At 38.2% G+C, this 21,747-nt stretch overlaps 1 protein-coding gene across 10 annotated transcripts in view; it reads right to left on the reverse strand.

Annotated features, from left to right (window-relative positions):
- The window catches only part of LOC129732802 (probable G-protein coupled receptor CG31760), a 177,562-nt gene extending 156,215 nt beyond the window's left edge, over window positions 1-21,347 (reverse strand). For 5 of the 10 annotated variants that reach the window (XM_055694068.1, XM_055694072.1, XM_055694069.1 and 2 more), the window contains exons 1-2: window positions 20,778-21,338; window positions 20,535-20,630 (exon numbers count right to left, since the gene is read on the reverse strand). The gene's annotated coding sequence lies outside the window, so the exon portion shown is untranslated. Of the gene's footprint in view, window positions 1-20,534 lie in introns of all 10 variants that reach the window. The other 5 variants (XM_055694070.1, XM_055694064.1, XM_055694065.1 and 2 more) reach the window with 4 other exon arrangements.
- Between the last annotated feature and the right edge of the window lie 400 nt (window positions 21,348-21,747).

Consider the following 21,747-nt stretch of genomic DNA (forward strand, 5'->3'; position numbering starts at 1 on the left):
GGAACCCTCAGGCTGCTAAGGAATACGCGCATTACCTCGCAGGAGTACAATCCACACCGCAGGAGCTTGTAGTTCGAGGACGACTGTGGCAGGATTAGTACAGCTACAGGAGTACTGAAACGGCGACACTAATAGTGAAGGCACCGATCAGCAGAAACGACTGGTATACTGCCGTGAAACGCATATCAGTCCCATCTGAATTTTCGTCGATTTTGAGTTATGACCATCAGAGGTTAGAATCGGCAATGCTTTACAAAATTAATGTGAAACATAACATAGTTTGTTCTGAAAAATTTTCAAAAAATATCAGGTCAGTTTGTCCCATCTTAAAAGTAATCGCATACCAGTCCCACAATGAATATTAAAAAAAATAACGCTTATATTCAAAGTTCAAATGCTTTTTTTTCCACAACATTCTATTCTTCCCTGTTAATGTTAAGTAAAACTACACGAAAAAAATAAAAAAAGGTCATCAAAAAGAGCCAGATCCAAACTGAGACAATCTTCCACAAAGCTATCTTCATATGCGTAACAAGCACGGATCAGATCTGATGAGGATATTTTGCACGAGATTAAACAATATTTTCACACAATAAGAATGATTCTCTTCAAGCAAAATTAACAAGTTTGATAACTATAAACAGCAACAAACTGATTCATTCTCAGTGGTCATAAAGACTGGGATTGTAAGGCGATTATTTTACCCGCTGTATTGCAAAATAATCGCATATCAGTCCCACTAAAATTTATTCAATTGTAATTGTTATAAATTGACTTTTTATCAAACGAAAGTAACAAAAACATTAAAACCCATCAATCTGAGAAGAAAAAAACAATAATATTTCAAGCGGATCATATTTTATTGAATTAAACATTCATGATCTTTTATCGCAATTTTCTTCGTTCGATGATTTCGCAGATGAGACTGATATGCGTTTCACGGCAGTACAACGAGGAACGCGAGGCAGTAGTGAATCGAACCTGGTCAATATACTTGGGCAAGTAAACGAAGAGAAACAAGGCCAAGTAATAACGACATGATCACGATTTTTAACCGAAAAAAGCAGCAGCAAGAGGATCGGGCGTATGAGGTTTTCGAGCACCGGTCTTGTAGAGGATATATGCGGCAAGTCGATATGTGCAACGACGCGGTCGGGAACTTACTCACGGATGCCAGTGAGTTAGTCGACAGGTGAAAGCAGCATTTCGATGGACATTTAAATGGTGATACAGCAAACAGCACAGGATCTGACCGGGGAGCATCAGCAGCACCAGTTTTCGATGTTCATGAAGTTCGTTAGGCGATCAGGAAGCTGAAGAACAATAAAGCCGCCGGCAAAGACGGACTGCTGAGCTATGCTAGTTCATTTGAGAGATGGTAAAGCTACTAGACGATTGGATGAAGGGAGTCAATCTCATATACAAGAAGGGCGACAAGCAAGAGTACCACAATAACCGCGGCCTCTCGCTTATCAATGCAGCCTGCGACAAAATCTCACAGATTCTGTGCCGTAGTCAATAACCTTTATCTAAGAGGTTCATGGGCCGATATCAAGCAGGTTTTATGGGAGCCCGTGTCACCACGCACCAGATCTCTCAAAAAAGTCGTGAATACAACGTGCCCACACATCACTTTTAATTGATTTCACGGCGGCATACGATACACTCGATCGAGAACAGCTATAGCAAATCATGAGCCACAAGGATTTTCTGGATAAACAGACGCGATTGATCAAGGACACCATAGCGCAAGTGATGTGCCTGTTTCGAGGAAACTCTCGAGTCTCTTTGAATTGCGCTGAGGGTTAGAACTAGGTGATGGACTTTCTTGTTCTTGTAATATTATAGCACTTAGCTTTGCAGCACTTAACGCATCGAAAACTAAAGACTTACGCCGGGCATCAGCCTACCAACTCAAGTCTTTGTTGACTGCGATGAGCCTGAGGTGACGAGCTCATGTATTCTTGGTCACTGCTCTTTGGGGACGCCCCCAGATTGGAAAGCGTGCCTACTTCTCACTTCGGAAGATGCTTCGATCGAATCAGGTGCGGCGACACACGAGGTGGACGCTGTGAGAAATGAGAGTATGTATATAAAACTCTATTTCTCATCTTTATGCCAGTATTTCTTGTTTCGTTTATGCATGTCCAGTTTTGTTCGCTATGAACTGCACAACAATTTGGCAAAAAGTTCACAGTACATTTGAAAACGAAAATCTTTGGGTTTCGACAGTGTCGACAATTTCCTGCAAACCTCAACAATAATCCGTTGAAGACCGGCTAGAGTAGTGTACTGAAAAGAACTTATTCCTTTTTGTCTAAATCATGGTTTAAGCCTAGTGGCTGAGCTATTAATCAAAATGTATACCAGAACTAATGTTCGACCAAAATTATGATACCATACCGATAAAAAGTACGTTGTTTAGCCAGATGAAATATCATCACATTACATAAAAAAAACACAAACGTTCCTGAACAACCACTCGACTCCATTTACACCCCAAATACGCAACTCAAAGAATCTACCACAATGTTGCCCAATCGAACATTTTTCATGATTTTTAGTTCTTTTGGTATAAAAATAATTTGAGATCAACGAACTGCAAACAGTTGCAAGAGATGCATTCGAAAAGTCGATGTGAAAGCCGTACAACGCCCTTCAAGCGCTGGCCAGGCAGGGTACCCGGGTACCTTTTTAGACTTCATTGTTTTAAAAATCTAGGTTATCCTTAACTCAGCCAAGAATCTCGCGAAGAATACTCCTAATTAGAGGGAATAAACCATTTTCCATCATTAGTCAGTTTATAGCAGCTCCCTGCTTTATGGTGTGGAGAAGGTTATGTGGTAAAAAAATTCAGGGCCCCTTCCTTCAATTCCCCTGGTCGAAGGAAGGGGCTCTGATTTTTTTACCCCGTAACTGTTTCGGAGGGTACCCACCAAATGACATGCTTCTAACTTTTCCAATTCTTGACCGATTTCCCGTATTCCACAAATAAACAAATTGTCTAATCTTTTGACAGGGCCTATATCAAAAATCGGCCAAGAATTGAAAATGTCAGAAGCATTTCTTTTTGGTGGGTATCCCTGTACCCTGCCAAGCACTTACGGATGCTAAAGTTTCCGAATACATAACGGTCAACGTGCGCTATCCTCTCAAACAAAGTCTCGAAGTCGAGAAAGAATCGCTTTACGCGCATTTGAGAAAACTACGGCTCGGCGGCTGCTCGAGTCTAGACATCAAGAATGCCATCGGGGACACATCCTGTACACCAAGACGAATGACAATGGTCAGCGATGCGTGAACTTTGCTGCTTCCCGAGGACTGGTAGTCCAAAGTAACTTTTTTCCCGTAAAGAAATCCTCAAATCTACTTGAAGATACCCTGACTAACGTACGGTTAACCAAATTGACCATGTTATCATTGGTATTGACTTGGACCACCATCTAGTTGGGGAATGCTTGCGCTCGCAATCGTTGACCGTGTATTACGCACGGCATACCTGAACCCCACGGCTCAACTAAAGCAGCTCCAGAGCTCTCAAGCTACCGGGGAATACGCGCATTATCTTCTTCTAGAGGGTAGCTGGGGCAGGAATCGCACAGCTAGGAGTGGAAGCACCAGTCGGCAGAAACGTTTCGTATACTGCCGTTCCAATCATGGTAGTCCCATGTTCTACACAAACCTTATGCAAACTGGGACAACAGACACGTGACATGTGCACCGAACGACATGACCACAATTTTTAGACGAAAGAAGAGCCAGCAAGACGATCGTGAACATGAAGAGCTCGAGCAACTGTCCGGTACTATGATTGCGATATGCGCAAACTTTATGAGAAGGTAAACCAGTCTCGCAGAGGCTATGTGCTACAAACCGACATGTGTAACGACGCGGATAGAAATCTTCTTACCAGTGAGGTAGTCCAGGTGAAAGCAGTACTTCAATGGACTCCTCCACTTGCGATACAGCAAGCAGAAACGGAACAGGAACTGACCTAGAAGCACCAGCAACAGATGACTAAGTACCTGTCATCGATACTCATGAAACTCGTTGTATGATCGGGAAGCTGAAGAACAACGAAGTAAAGCTAAATACGAACTGCCGATCAAGCTCATTATGTATGGCAGAGAGGCGCTGGCTAGCTTGCTGCACTGGGTTTTTCCAAGATTTGGGAGAAGGTAAAGCTACCATACAAGTGGATGGAGGGAGTCGTCAATTCCATCTACAAAACCGGCTAAAAGCTGCAGCTACGCAATTACCGTAACATTACGCTTATCAATGCCGTATACAAAAACTCTTGCAGATCCTGTTCAGTCGTCTATAACCTTTAACTAGTAGGTTGGTAGGCCATTATCGGGTTTCACAAGGTCGATTCACCTTTTTTAAATACACAATATCGGAAACATGCACGATGTCGAAAACTACCGTGGTATCTCAATACTTAGTTGGCTTACAAAACTACTCGAAATTGTTTACGACGCTACGTATCAATTCAGTTATCCGATTATTTATATTTGAACATCATTATGGTTTCGTGAGAAAGCGTTTTGTAACAACAAATTTAGTATTTATAGACTCACTGATAAATGACATTGAAGAACGATGATAGGGTTCCATAAACCATTCGATAGAGTACCACATGCGCTTGCAGTCAATAAGCGGAGGGATTCTCTAACTGGGTGACCAAGTGGATAATGTCTTACTTAACCAATCGCTCAGCCATCGCTTCAATCAGTAGTACAAAGTCATTCAGTTTCAAACAACCTTCAAGTGTACCACAAGGTAGCCGGGCAGGGAACTTTAATTTTTATTCTGTATTTCAGCGTACTCGTCTACGCTCCTCAAAACTCATGTTTGCGGATGGCTTAAAAATATTCCATGTAATTAAATCAGAACTAGACTGTTGTGCTCTACAGGTGGATATCGACGCACTCAAACACTGTAGCACATTGCATTGAATGGTATGTACGCTAATGCTACGAAATGCTGCGTCATTATCCTTAACCGCTTACGGAATCCTTTGTTTTTATAACAAAGGTTCCAGCAGTCTTCCACGAGTAAATGAAATAAAAGATCTGGGAGAGTCAAATCTTGAATTTTCGTAGATCGTTTAAATGAAACACTTTTGGTTTCTACAATGGTTAACGAAAGACTGACGACTTATTCCTTATTAAAGATTATTTATACTTGTTGGTATGGTGATATTAAACAACTGTGAGTTTCCATAGGTGCTGTGTTCTTACTGATTGTCGTTAACTCCCACACTCCTCCTCGACGTAAGTACACCAGCAGCTTCACGAAAACCCTGAAGTTTAACGGACTGTAATGGCTTCGTCATCATTTCCGCAATCATCTCATCAGTCGGACTGTAGCGAATATCAATTTCTTTATTTTGCTGCAGCTCTCGGACAAAGTGAAATTTTGTCTCGATGTGTTTCGAACGGCGGCCAATGGTTGGTGAATTCGTTTGATTGATCACATCTTGATTATCTTCAAAAACGACCACGGGTGATACCAGCTTCACATCAAAGTCTTCCAAAATTTTCCGAACCCAACGAAACTCTTGACAACACCCGGCCAATGCAACATACTCTGCTTCGGTGCTACTAAGTGTGACACAAGTTTGTTTCTTGGAGCTCCAGCTTATGAATCCACCATGAAAACGAAACAATAAACCGGATGTTGATTTCCTATCATTCGAGTCACCTGCCCAATCGGCGTCAACATAGATTTTTAGTGATGAATTATCCACACCCAGAAATAACTCGTCGTGCAAAGTTCGCTTAAGGTAAGTTTAAGAGATGAATGAATTAAAATTTAAAATCTCTTTAAAATAATAAAAAAAAGTAACGTAGTACTCGTTTTGCTTCCAGTCAGCATGAGTTGGACAACTGGTTTTCCTACCCAGGATCGATACTGCTGCCGAAATTTCCGGACGCGTATTAACTGCTACATACAATAAACCACCTATTAAACTTGCTTATTGATGATTGTTTGGCAATTTTTCTGCTTCATCCTCCTCCTTTGTTTGTATGTGGCCAGGGCTAAGAGGAAACTTTGACGGTTTTGCTTCAGTCATTCCAAACCGATCCAACAGCTTCTGGATGTACGTTGCTTGATTAAGACTGATTATTCCAGCTGATCGATTAACCTCAATACCAAGAAAATATTTAATATCACCATACCAACATGTTTAATAGTCTCTTATAAAGAATAAGTCGTCAGACTTTCGTTAACCATAGTAGAAACCACAAGTGTTTCATTCAAACGATCTACGACAATTCAAGAGATTTTTGGCCCAGATAATCAAGATTTTTTTTTCTGGCCGCTGTCGCAGTTCAAGTCGAACTAATTTTTTTTCGAAGACACGCTGCAGTTGGATTTGCCAGTCATCGAAGAAAAATGGACAAGTTCGGCATCGAGAGACTCGGTAGTGAACCACCTGAATTGTCGTAGATCGTTTAAATGAAACACTTGTGGTTTCTACAATGGTTAACGAAAGACTGACGACTTATTCTTTATTAGAGACTATTTATACATGTTGGTATGGTGATATTAAACAACTGTGAGTTTCCATGGGTGCTGTGTTTACTGGTTGTCGTTAACTCCCACATCAAATACATCTCCATGATTATTGCTAGAGCGTTCGCCAGCTTAGGTTTCCTGAAAAGGAATACTAGTGCATTTCAGGATATCTACGCGCTCAAATTACATGTAGGTACTGTGCGCTCGTCTGAAGCATATTCACTGGTAAAGTTCCCCCGGACGGGACTCTACATGATTGGTGACAGCGGCGGGATGTATATATACACGGTTGCAATATCTATAAGAATATAATTTATACCAAGAGGCCAGTATAACAGGCCAATGTGAATCTTTCTCTTCAAGAAGACTCACACCATGTTGATGTGGAGGCGAATGGTACGTTCGTTCTATCCGATTAAACTAGAGGGTTCCATCACTCATTTCACGTAATAAGAACTTGGAAAGGAACCAATCTTCTATTGCGTTATAAATGCAAATAATATGATGTGAACTTGTGTTTAACTAGGGCAAAACTAAGAGTAGTGAAGCCTGCACATTCTTGTGCCAATAAATGGTAGACCAAAAGAATTTCGAAGGTACCGTGGAATGGGGTGAAATTGATCAGTGGGGTGAAATTGATCAGTGGGGTGAAATTGATCACCTGAAAATTTGTGATGAAAAATACTAATCAAAAGATATTGCTCTTACAACACTAGGCAATATTAACGTGTCCTTAAACGCAACTTTGGCATGATTCACATACCTTTCAAAGTTAACCCTCACATGCCCGGTCCAATTTTCATATTTTCGAAAAATTCTTCTGACTCAGTCAAAACTCAATCAAATTTGATCAAACAAATTTCCAAATAACCAAAAAAAAGTATTGAATTTACTTAAAGTAATCTTAGTGGAGGGTTAATCACGTTAATTTTGGAGAAGTGAGTAAAGTTTGATAAAAGCTCAAAAAATGTAATTTTCAACAATGATCATTCCATACCATTAAGGAAATACTGATGAATTCGCAGGAAACCACAAAGATTTTATTTTCAGAGCTAGTTTTAGAGCTTTTGCAACAAACCGAATTAAAATCGGTCTGACGACGATCAAATAAGAGCAAATTTAGCAAAAAGCAGCTCGTGAACCTAAATAAACAAATTTTAACCTGAAATATCGTTATTTTCGTTTCCAAACTAGCTGTAAATGATATTTTTCAGCACAGAAATCATCATTTATCCTTAGCATATCGAAAAAAAGCACATTGCCAAAAGAATGTATGGATTTCAATGGTGATCAATTTCTCCCCAATTTACCTCATAGTACCTTATAGAATTATCGAATTTATTTCATGAAGTAGACAATAGAAATTTCACTAATAGCCATTGAGGTTTACTGGAGCACATACCAGTACTTGTTTTAAAACTATACTATATCGGGAAAAATGTACATGAAGCTAGTTAATTGGAAATTGTTATAAAAATTGATCAATTTCACCCCGTTCCATGGTAATTGTCTTTCATTTAATTCTCCCGTAGGCTAGCCATGAACTTGATAGAATTAATAAAAATTAATCGCTTTTTCGGTGCATTCCATGCAAGATCTCCCTGCACGTAAGTAACTTCGCGCGTTTTTCATCTTTCACGATAAAAATCTCAGGTGGAACCAGTTAGACTTCACAGTTACTCTTGTCGACGGATACTATGAAAATGAAATTTTAAGTGATCCCTAACAAATCAACAAAATTCATGGTATTTGTTTCAGTTGAATGTAGGCCCGTTTGAACAACTGAATTGATTTTATCACACTGATAGTAAGTAATTTCGAAAATTTAGAACAAAAATTCAATTATTTAATTCATAATAATCCTATCTTAAGCGTTGAGCAAGTGGAACAACGCTAAACTGAGTTGTTGTTCCATCGCGCTAGAAACTGGAAGCTAACTAAAAGTTTTTTTTAACGCGGTGTCAAATTTAGAGAAAAAAAAACGCAAAGTCATAATGTCGTCTCGCATCGCGTTTTCGTGTCAACTTTCCGTTAGGTGCAATCAAGCGGTAACTCGAGTCACCACCGTATCCATTCGACGGGTATATTTATAATTGAAAAAAAAAAAAAATGCTTACCCACGGTGAAAGGTGAAAGTTCACGAAAAAGAACAATTTTGTCTAGTTAAAACAAAGCTCCTTTTTTTCATCCAGCTGGAAAATGTTAATTTATGTGATGGCATAATCTATGGTTTGAAGAAGAAAAAAGTTCTACAAAGCGGCTGATAGATAAAGCCCGAAAGGAAACTCGGCTGAAGGAAATCTCGTTATTCAGAAAATCCTTGAAGATGAACGTGCATTCTATTATAACCGAGCTACTTCACGTAGTTACTAACTATGTAGGTATAGGAGTATTCATTTCATTTTCTGAGTTATGATTTATAAATGTACGTATTGTTTTCCAACAAAGCAGTTCCGGAAGCTTTTCTGCGAAAATCACAGGATAATTTATGCAAAACCGTCGCATCCTTTGAATGGCATTTTACCCTGTGCTCAATTCTGATTGGACATCTCATCGTGGATGTATGGCAATTATTGATGGCTCAAATCCACATCAACTGACAGCCGAACGTTGAAAGGTTATGTGATCTATTGAGCAATGATGCTGAGGCATGCTAAAACCACATGACTGCGCAATGGGCCTCTTAGATAAGCTTCAGACGTTTAATGCGAAGTTTTGTAAGTTGTTTGATTGGTTGGCAACCGAACGAATCTGGCAAATAAAATCTTTGTCGATTGTGGAGAGTGAACTATAAAGCAAAATCATGGCACCGGAAAAAAGCGATTGTTTTAGCTTCAGAGGATTGTTTTAGCTTCAGAGGATTTATTCCAATCTGGCCGTCACTGATTTCTCCTCCTTGGACAGTTCGTGGAAACAATCGTCGTCCGATGTTGGTAGATAAGCAGTCAGGCGATTTTAGTAAAGTGGAATACCGGTTTGTTGGAGCAGATCTGCCTTCTACAGAATCCTGTTCGGTGATAGCACACCGGGTGCATTTTATTTTGTGAAATTTGATTGTATAGCGTTGAAAATGCTAGGAGAAAGCTGATACTCGTTAAAGTAATGAAATTAGATAATATTTGTAACAAAATACCAAGTAGTTTCATGTTGTCACTTTGTTAATAATGAAAAGATACTTCTGTGTAATCTACTTGTCTATAATTTTGATTAATTTCCTTTTGAGATCTGAAATCAATGATCATATAGACACAAATTCAAAGGATTATATGAACACTAGAAACTAGACAATGCAAAACAACCCCCGGCTCTTCAAATGTTCTGAAGACTTTTGGGTAAATAAATTGTTTATCTAAAAACTTGAACACAAAAAAGCAGGGTACCTTTAAGCTCTAGTTCACTGTAGATTCATGTCAATTTCTAGCTTGACATACCAACGGTGCAGCAGAGATGATTATAATTACACGTACAAGATTGTTGCATATTTATTAGAAAGTTTTTTAACGGGAGCAATGATTCATGAACACAGAACAAGGCACATGGTGCTAAAAGATGTGACACGACTATAAACACAAAGAGTCAAAGTTCGAACCAACTATATGCATTTGCAAGGTATCACTATTTAGAAAAGACACGTCACCATCACACACTAACAGATGATTTGGAAATTAAAAACGTGCTTACGGAATGGAAATTATGGTAGTATTTCCATAATAAAGATTCTTGGGCGAAAAGACTCAACACGTGACCCTTTTCAAGTGTCCATCGTTATTGTACTGAAAGATATCGTTATATCGAGTCCATCCAACACGGGACAACATATTGCGTGATAAATTTGATGAAATCAGTTTAATTGAAACCGCAACTTGCAGCTCCGTAACCACTGATGAATATCATATATGTATATACGGGAGAATAAAGTGATTTATCTACCCATCTTTCAGAATGAGCAAACGAGTCAAACATGCATGCGGAATGCGGAGACGGAAAACATTGATTGATTTACTGTGATTGACGCTCACACATGTTGGTATATTTTAAAGTATATTTTTTTCTGATCACGGTACACAACACCATCAACAGTTAAAGGAAATAATTCTTGAGCAAAGCATACATTATGCTGTATTTCTACTCAACCATTTTGGGATGCTTTTTTGAGATGAACTGTGCAGTGCATATTACTTCAATTCATATACCAGCGTACTTTTTTCAACTATGGCTGCCTGCCAATACATACATCATTGAAAATGATACTATTGTAAAAACTGCCCGCTCCCATCCTTCTTCCTAACTGACCAGATCAGCGTGGACACAGTAAAACGGACTGGACTCGTGTACCTGCAGTAGAACATGGACCCCAACAATGCAGCGGATGATGAGTGACGATGCGGGAACCTTCAATCAATAGAGGAAAACTGGTATGTACGTATGTATGAGTACTTTATAACTGACTACTCGGACTCAACATCAGTCAATCGATGTTGAAACCAGGATACCAGACGCATTTGAAACTGCTATCTGGCTGGATTAGACGAGGATGATAGCAGTTGAATATGTCATCCACAGCTTGAGTTTTGAAAATAAAAGGAACTATTCCTGTTATGAACCGATGTTACTTGCTAAACATTTCATGAGATTAAAGTGACTTGCAGATCGAGCAAGCATTTTATTTCAACTACACATTATTACACAGTAAGGCTTAAAAAAATTTCCGTTGGGATCGACACTCCACGTACGTTAACATGGAAAAACACCGAAGAGCCGACAGAGAAATGCATTTTAGGCGTTATACACTCGATGATGATATGCTGAAAATAGTAATTTCCGACTCAGGAAAATGTACCCAAACGAAAAGCCTTGAAATTCTCTTTTTTATATCTACAACAGATATACCGACAACGAGATCTTGTTGAATCCAAAAATTATTATGGTATGTTTGCTGAAAAATTGTTTAGAATAATTTGAAAAATTTTAACAATCAAACTGTTAGCATCCTCATGATTTCTACTACATTCACGGCAATAAAAATGAAGGTTTTTTTCTCTAAAACAATTTTCTTTTCAATCAAAATTGTTGCTGTTTCCTATGCATCTTCATGGAGCAAAGAAATCATTTTATAGAAATTCAATCCTCGTGTGGTAGCCACCGTATAAATAGTGGTTATTTCGTTCTAGGAAGGCCAAAAGAAAAATAATGTTTCTTCTGCGGTCCAACCTGGAAATGCTAGAAAGCTTTTTCCATGCGTAGCCACAGCGGTTATTGAAAATAATACAGGAAGAATCACATTTGTCGTCATAAGGGAATTCAAACTTTCGTTATATTTTTCATTACAATGGATCTTGATTTTGAATTACTTTTAGAGTATTATCCGAACGCGCCGAGGAAAGCCTTGGCAAGTCTGTTACGCTTTTTCGAACATAATCAGTTCTAGAAAACTCATTTCCTATTTGTTATCTCTTCTATCAATTCTTTTTAATACCCATGTTTTATTTCACATTCATTTGTTGATGTAATTAGGGTATTTGTTCCATTATTCATCTCATTAAGCCGATATTTACGAAGAATGCATGGATTAAACACCAAAATCATTGAACAAATAAACAAAATACGCATACATGCTCTTATGGGACCGCCCAGCATTGGGAATTTAATTAACTTGGCAAAATTTATCCTTAATTTTGTGAAACAAACCATTTTTCACAACACTTCCATATTCATCTCAAAACTTAACCCTCTAGTGCCCAAGCTAATTCTCAGACGGACTTCGAAAAATCACTATGAATTTTTATAAACCGTTTTCAGGTATTGATTATTGACTATACCAATAGGTATTGATATTGAAGGCCGTCTAAAGGCGGAACTGGGCACTAGAGAGTTAAATCACTGCTCAATTATTCATTTCACGACGTCTCTATACTCCTCACATTGTCATCATGAATCAATCATGAATTAATCACAGTTTTATGAATGAACGTAGCCGCAAACTGTTGTGGTAGGTTTCCGCTGCAGTTGTTTACGTGCAAAATTGGTAACCTAGGTAACCACTGCAGAGCTGTCGATTTATGTCAATTTTGTCGGAATGATTCAACATTTTCAGTATGAGTTTTTCGTTTTAAAAAAAACTGATTTGGCAACTTTTGATTATATTCAACTCAGTGAATACAGAGCAATATACATACAGTTGGAATTTAGGATTTGTAAAAATTCATCTCATATATTTTTGCTAATTAAAGCTAATTGAAGTCAACATTTTGAAGATTAAAGTATTCTTAGGCTGGTGAGTGGTTTTGTTTAGTGATTAAATAAAAGGTGGTTCGTTAATGACGATAAAAAACTTTGGTTGGCTGCTGAACGAGTCCCGTTGTAGCCGTATAGAGCAATGCGTGGAATTTGTTTTCTGAGGTAGGTCCTTGAAATAAATGAGTTTTCGAGTGCAGATGCCCGAGTACAATATCAAATTTAGAGCTTTTAAGTGAGTTTTTGAGGATTCTACTTTATGAAAAATCTAAAGTGAACTAAGAAGAATCCACTCCATGGATTAGCAGATTGGTTTAGTTAGAAAATATGCGTTTTTTTCCTGATTTCTTCTCAAATTTTCAATACTTTTCTCTGATTTGTTTACTATTCTAACTATTCTTATTTTACTAAAATCTCTAGAACTGTTTTGATTATGGATAATCGAGTGAGGCAACTTTAAGGACATAAGCAAAAAAAAAAAAATTGGGAAATATAAAAACTTTGACCGAGTATGCTGAAAGTTTATTGGGTAATCATAGAAACAATGTTTTTATAATTTGAAATTTTCAAGTTTTAGTCTTGCGACATTCAATGGAAAAAATTGTAACGCATCGGCCAGAAATTTATAATTCAATAATGCGAACTTTTGTACTATTCAAAATTCCACTACACTTTTCACTTTTTATTCACTTTCACTATTTAATTCTATCACTTTTCACTTTTCACTTGCAAATACTTATTTCGGCACTGACATAGTGCCTTCGTCAGTGCTTATTTGGACTGTGGAGAAAATAGCGAAACCCCAAGAATTTTATACCTAATTAGGTAAACGACTGGGGCAAATTTTAACTCAGAAAACGTAAACAACTTGAGTTAGGTAGAGAAATGTGCGGCCTGGTGATCCATGCCTTGTCGGGGAGTTTTCGGTAGAAATTTAAAAAGCCAAGAGAAATGATTACCCTGATCTCTGTTAAGGAGGGTAGCTGGGTTTTGTTTGAAAATTTCTAACCTTTCTGCGACATCTAATTTCACTGAAAAGTGTAGTGAAAATTTTTCTATCAAGACGCTCGAACATAAGTGAATAAATTTGAACATGGCATCCGAGCCTTTTGAGCCAAATGAGTTTTTGGGGTTGAGGAAGAAAATAGCAAGAATTCATAAAGACATAGCTTTTCTGAAGCAATGTGTCAAATATCGACTGACTCCCAAAAGTCATGAGATTAAAATTAGAACTTTAACTCCTCCTTTTCTCATTAAGAAGATGGAATTGGAATGGATAAAAAATAGTATAAAACTTCTTTATAGTAAATTAAATTCAGTCACTTTAGAGTGCTACTCCCTTCATTTAAAACTGGCCAAAGAGTTTCCCTTTGGGTTCCCAGAATTCCTAACCAAAGTAAAAGTTGCAGAACAGTGTGAGGGGGAAAGAAAACGAAAATTGGGTGCAAAAAGATTAACCAGTTGTTTTTACGAAATAAGAGTAGTAAAATGACAACTAAGATAAAATATATAGAAAATTTTGTGGTCAATCGATCTTCGTGTGAATTCTCACAACAGCAACAAAATCTTTTGAACATAGGCCTCAACTTTGCTGTTTCTTCTAAACCAAATGTTGAACAGGCAATCATTGATATTGAAAGTGGGATGGGCAGTTGCCTTTTTTCCACCGCACAGATTAGTGAAGTGCGCACATCCTTCTTGGATAATTTAAAAAAATGTCCACGTCTTGTAAATAATAGCACAGACTTACAGACAATCAAAGAATTATGTAATAAACCTGTCTTTTATTTAAAAGCTGATAAGGGGAATAAAATTGTTATTTTGAACACAAATGATTACGATCAACAAATGTTGGAGAAAATTAATAATGGCCCATACAGGCAACAGAGAGTCAACCCCCTTACCGACATGGTGAAAAACTTTGAAAAAACTATCAAAGAATGCCAACCTATTTTTGGTGACGCTTTGAAAAATCCTCGTGTTTCGAAGCCTTCTCTTCCTAGAATAAAGGGTCTCCCTAAAGTACATAAACCTGGTAATGAAATGAGAGAAATCGTTTCTGCGGTGGGGGCACCAACAGAAAAATTGGCAAAATGGTTAGTCAAGGAATTTCAATCAATGCCGAAAAAATTTCCTAGTCGATCTGTTAAGAGCACAGGAGTTTTTGTTGAAAATTTAAAATCATCGAGGGGCATCAACACTGGCGAGATAATGGTTTCTTCTGATGTCACAGCACTTTTTCCGAGTGTTCCAGTGAAAGAAGCTATAAATCTTTTGGAAGATTGGCTTCTTTCCCAACAATGTGACAACCCTTGGAAAACTAAAGTACGCAGTTACTTGAAGTTAACTCGACTTTGCATGGAAGACAATTATTTTTCATTTCGTGGGAAATTTTACAAACAAACAAAAGGAGCACCGATGGGGAATCCTCTTTCACCTTTCTTATGTGAGCTTTTTATGGCACATTTGGAAAATAAACTAAATGAAAAAGACTGCTTACCAGATCGTTGGTGGAGGTATGTTGATGATATTTTTTGTATTTTACAACAGGGGGACTTGGAAAGTTTTTTGGGAATTTTGAATGGTCTTCATAAAAATATCCAGTTCACTTTGGAAATTGAACAAAACAACAGGCTTGCATTTTTAGATGTAGTCGTTGTTAAAAACTCCAACCATTTTGAATTCGAAATCTTTAGGAAACCCACACATACTAAGCGGGTAATACCTAACACTTCTAACCACTCCTTTCAGCATAAAATGGCTTCTTTCCACCATATGATCCACCGTATGGAATCTTTGCCTCTCAGTAATAAAGGTAAGAAAAACGAAATGGAATATATTTTTGATATTGGTGAGCAGAATGGATATAACAGAAGAACCATACAAGCCATTTATGACAAAAAAAAAAACGAATCCAACATAGGAAATCTCACACAACACTCACTCCGCTAACAGAAGATCGGAAAAGAGTAGTGGTTGAATATGACGGCAGTTTCACTCGTCAACTTCGTAAAAAATTTAGAAAATTTGGTGTCGATATTATCTACAGTAGTAGAAACAATCAAATGAAAACAAAGTTGGGGTCCACTAAAGACACTATTGACAAATTACATAGGGCGGGTGTTTATAAAGTTGCATGTCCACATTGTGATAAAGTTTACATTGGCCAAACATACTTCAGAACTTGTAAAGGCTAAGAAAGACTCAGAAAAAGGAACAACTCACCATTTCAGATCCAAAATAGCCGAACATATATTTCATGAAGATCACGCTATGACTACCGACAACATTAGTCAAGTTCGGTCAGTAACATTCCCTTGGAAATTAGATGTCGCAGAAAGTTTAGAAATTTTCAAACAAAACCCAGCTACCCTCCTTAACAGAGATCAGGGTAATCATTTCTCTTGGCTTTTTAAATTTCTACCGAAAACTCCCCGACAAGGCATGGATCACCAGGCCGCACATTTCTCTACCTAACTCAAGTTGTTTACGTTTTCTGAGTTAAAATTTGCCCCAGTCGTTTACCTAGGTATAAAATTCTTGGGGTTTCGCTATTTTCTCCACAGTCCAAATAAGCACTGACGAAGGCACTATGTCAGTGCCGAAATACGTATTTGCAAGTGAAAAGTGAACACGGCGTCTTCGCAAAGGGAAAAGTGTAGTGAAAATTTTTCTATCAAGACGCTCGAACATAAGTTTATAAATTTATTCAAAATTGTCAAACTTTGTTAAAATGCAGATTGTGGCCAATCTAAACTGAGTTTCATTCATCATGCATGGGCCGGCGTCACACTATTTTCCCGAGTGGGTAGTAAGGAATAGGGAAGGCTCATGGGTGACAAAGACGTAGCTAGGGGGAGGTAGGAGGCGATTTATACATCAACAATAGGATGTCAATGGAATGTATTCATCTCCTTTAACGATCGCTTCGAATAGTTAGTGAGCTGACGACAGATCCGACCTGAACACGGCGTCTTCGCCTTTATAATATTTCTTGATGAACGACGCAACTTCCGGCAGGCAGTCAAGAAGAGAGGCTTGACATCCTCTTCTCGCTGATTGCGAGCCAACGCATCACATTTGTGGCGAACTTAGTGTGTGGAATGAATTTTACCTCGGAGTTCACTTCTTTCGTGGGGGAAGTAAGGTACGAAGTGCCCTGCCAGTCGTTGCCATCCAGGTTGAGATAGGTCTCGACGTCCCACCACCGCCACGTTGCGATTCATTCGACTTGACCATGTTATTCAGCCTCTGCCGTTGCGTCATTCCCTGCGGATTCGAGACTAGTGGACGGGACTGCCGCTGTGTGTCCATGTTCACCAGGTACTTTTTTATTGTTTTTTAGCTTGCAAGCGCAAGCAGCGCCACCTGTCCCTCGGTCTTCCTCTTCAGCATCCAATAGAGCTTCTTGTCGCTCAGGATCGTCGGCAATTCGGAATCAGGCTCCTTTCGATGCTGTGATTGCTGTCCAATAGGGCTAAGATGTTGTTGATGTCACGTTAAGAATTCGAGCCAATTTCTTTCTGCTGACTCATGGTTACTATGGTTTATGCTGCATGGGTAATTTCGTCAGTGGTAAAGGTAAAACAACGAAAAAACCTTACATTTTTTGGGTTTATCCGATTATTCCGTGTGGGTAAGTACCCACAGGGATATTTCCCTATTCCCAGCCAATGTCGCAATATGCAATACGCAGCACACTGCAGGGGAGTTCGTAGCCTCAAGAATCAGGTCATTTGGTTGTCAAAGGACTTTAACATAGGTTTATCCACAGGCTTCCCACCACATACCATTCCTTCAAACTGAATTTTACTGTACCCTTGTTGACTCTCCTCCTAACAAAAATAGGTCCCTTGTATAGTAAAACTTGATTGTGTAACGTATGATAGTTTTCTTCAGGAATTCTAACTAGTCGTTATTGGTAGGATGGAAAGAGACTCGGTATAGTAGGGCAGTATGCTTGAAACGGAAGGGTAAAACTCACACGCAAGCATGGATATAAATGATAAGCGTTTCACTATTTTCAACTGCCAATAATATGAGGTGAGGAGTACAGAAAACACCTGCGCAGTAGATCAATTGTTTCTGGTCACAGTGATGAGTCCACACAGGAAGAAACTGCAACGTGTTATCTTGTTGCGTGGCTAAAAGCTTCATACGTCCAGTTCAACTGGTTGCCGGGCTGAAATGGGACTCACGTTAAGTACATTTTTATTACATTCAAAATTAAATCTTCTTGCATCTTGCGAAACTGGGAAAATGATATAACTTGAAAAAAGGCGGACTCAATAAAATTATATATAGACTTGATTATATGTCATTCGATAGAATATCATTCTAGATTCGATTATTTATAGTAGGATTTTTATTCTATTTTAACTACGACTTCCTTTTCACAACTTTTAAACCATGCGTTTAATCATAATAATTCATCATTCAACCCTAGCCCGTTCATCTGATATCAGTATTGTTCAAATCGGTTGTGTAATTTCTGAGATAATGAAGTTTCGTGATTTTTACATTTTGATACATCACCGACGAAGTTATAGTCCAATTACAGTAAAATTCAATAGGGTGTTATGAGGCAGCTAGACCTTTCATTTGACACTAATTTTGTGGAAATCGGTTCAACCTTCTCTGAGAACAGTAAGTGACTTTAAGTAGTCTTCGGAATATGTTTCTTTTTAAAGCTAAACTTCACATTTTTGGACATAACAGGCAAAGTAAAAATCCGGTTGCAAAAAAAAAACAATGAGGGTCTTGTGGGGCAACTAGATCTTCCATATGACACTGATTTTATGGAAATCGGTTTAGCCATCTCTGAGAAACATGAGTGAGATTAAATAGTCTCCAGAACATTTTTCTTTCCATAACTTTTGAACCCCATGTGCAATCTTTATAAAAGTCGAAAGTTAAGCGTTTTTAGGTAGCCTATTCTGTTCAAATCGGTTGTGTAGTTTCTGAGATAATGAAGCCAAGCCAACAGCACATCCTCAAAATGAGCAAACTAGGCTGTCATGTCCGAACGAACAAAATACATGCGCAAGAATGTGCTGTCGTGTGTAACACAAGACAGTTTCGTTACCTTGTGTAAGCTGTAGCTGTATGCGAGCTCTCATGAATAGCTTATTCATGAGGCTGTTAGAGTGAAAAGGGAGATAATTCGTCAGTATTGTATCGCTCTCCAGTCTTTTTCCAAAGCCTGGTTCTGTCAACGATTTCTACGCAAAGTATATGTTTTCAATAATGTATTTCAAATGAAGCAAGCGGAGCAGTTCCACAAAAAATGTCCTAGTTTTAATATTTTTTTTTATTTTTTTTTTCAAAATAATATATTTTTCTTTTGATTTTTTGTAATCTTTTGTAGTTTTTATTAAAAAATTAGATTTTTAAAAAATTATCTGTTGCAGATAATTAATTTTTGAATTTTATTTGAACTTTTATTACAAAAAAAAATTTTTTTTTCAGAGTCTGTAATTTTTTCGGAAAGACAAAATTGTTATCTACAACTTTGCCGAAGACATCATACCGATCAAACAAACCGTTTTGGCCCTAAAAACATTTGTAATCATCGATATCTTTCCAAAATAGCATTTTTCAATAGCTTCTCAAAAATGAATCGTGTTCTAAAAAATTTAACAAAAAGCGCAAAATAGCATCTTTTGCCCATAAAAATATCTATACAAAGTTTCAGCCAAATAAAAAATGGTCGTTTAAATTGGTTGCCCTTTTTTTTGAGGAATTGCTCAGCGTGATTAAATGTAGTTCCCCTAGAATGATTTATCACAAAGCGCAAAATTCAAATTACTCGTCAAATGGGTAAAAAAATACTGAATAAAAAGTCGTGCAACTTTTTTGAAAATGGGTTAAATATCTCTCACTAATGGGTAACTTAAATTTAACGTGTATTTGACTCCAACTGTAAACAACGCACTGTCGTATATAGCGGGTCTGGCAATCTGAAACCAGCCGTCGTTTACAGTCACTTGCTTTCAAATGGAACAGAGAGTTTGACGTCACAGAAGCTGTTGTACAAGCGCTGCGAGAGAATAAAAGTGACGACAAATTTGAAATTCGTTATAACTGTACGTTATATACAACAAACTTTGTTAAAAACCTATTGAATCATATAAATAAATAAATTTTGATAATAATTTTGAAGTCTCAAATTGAATATATTAATAACACGGTTACGGTTCCAGTTTTGGCAACGAATATCAAAAATTTTGTTGCCAAAAACGGAAACCTACTGTTTTTCTCTAGATAATTTCTAGCAAAAGAAAGTATACAAAATTCACAAAGTCTTATGAAATACAGAAAATGTGCCATCAAATTTTCTAGGTTGAAGGTTTGAACGAAAAATAGTACATTAAAAAACGTTATTCGAAAAGCACCTAATTTTTTTCTTCTGTGTCAAATTGAAAGTAAATTAATCGTTCTCACAAGATTTTTGATTTATAGCTCCTTATGCAAAAGTATTGTTTAGTCCTGCAATAAATTTTATTTTATTTTATTACTAGTCGTAGATTTTCCCAACATTCGAAAAAACCAAACTGTTCATATTGACTAATTTCATCAAATCACTAACTGACCGGTCAACCCAATTCAATAGCAGTTAGCAGCAAAAAATACGAACATCCCCAATCATTCCGAAATTTCTTCGTTGTTGTCATAATTGAATTCCAGCATAATCTCATCCGACCCAATCCCCCGCCTGTAATTGTGATTTCCGGTCACGTTGATAAATCAGGGGTGTTGGAATGCAAAGCATTTACCTTTTGGGTTCGTCTATTGAACGTTCGAGCTTCTCCACTGGCAACCAATGACCTGGCGAGTTCGGAGAGTTCACTGGTGTTCAAATGATCGTTGAACTATTCAAAAGAAAATAATGAAAAAAAAATGAAACTAGTCAACCAGCACACCCACTGAAAATTTGAACACACAAACACAGCGACGGAATGTTCCGAGTGTGAAGAAGTAGAAAAAAAGCATAGACCTCACACCCTGCATCCACTTACAGCAGTTAGCACTGGTAGCTGTTACACAATTGATTTCATCTTTTCCATGCACACCAAAAATTTGCTCTTCAGATAAATTGCACTTCTAGGTGTCGTTCGGCGAAACACCACCACTTCTTCAACTACCAGTGTAATGATTGGAATACAAGCATAACTGCGTCACCAGGAATATTGGATCCACTTTACCCCTGCCATTTCCTAGAAATAGAGCATGTGACGATATATTTTTTGGTATATTGCACTGGTTATCATAAACGGTTTTCTCCCCAGTAGCTAACACTCGAACACCCAGCTGTTGAATCACTGCCCTTCCAGAACCAGATAGAGGAAAAGGACGAACAAAGAAACAGGCGGCTGCGGTGGCGGCCTGTGTGTACTATCCACTTTTCTGGGCCTCTTGTGGCCTTCTCGAGGCCTCACACTGCCATGCGAGGGTGCGACTCCTCACACCGATGTGAACCAATCCGGAACTACCACTATTGCACTGCGGGCGGCGGAACCAACGCGACTGCAGCCAGGCACGACCAGCATTCGGGACGATCACAACTCGACTGAACGGTTGGGTGGTCCTTTTCCGAGTCTCTGGTCTTATCTCTGGTGTTGGGAGATTCCGTTCGGGAGAGGAAAATCTGACGCAAGCGAGAGCGCGAGCGGCGAATGCTTTTCAAGGAAGCTTTCATTCAGCATCAGGCAGGACATAGGGACAGCGAATTGTATGTATCCAGACGGACTGGGTCGGTGCCTGATATGCACCTGCGGGTGGGACAATTTATTATTTATTCTACCACGAGGGTGTATTGAGCGCATTTAGGTTGTTTGTAAATTCATTTCTGAATATTTGCTCTTAACGTTTTTCCTAGAAATTTCTGGTGCGTAGGCTTGACATTAGATGGACTTGGATTTATTTTCCTTTCGCAAAAAAAAATGCATTTTCAGTTATTGAGAGTATATTTAGGTTGGAAGCCAGTGA

The sequence above is a fragment of the Wyeomyia smithii genome, chromosome 3, assembly GCF_029784165.1.
Source record: "Wyeomyia smithii strain HCP4-BCI-WySm-NY-G18 chromosome 3, ASM2978416v1, whole genome shotgun sequence".
Classification (NCBI taxonomy): domain Eukaryota; kingdom Metazoa; phylum Arthropoda; class Insecta; order Diptera; family Culicidae; genus Wyeomyia; species Wyeomyia smithii.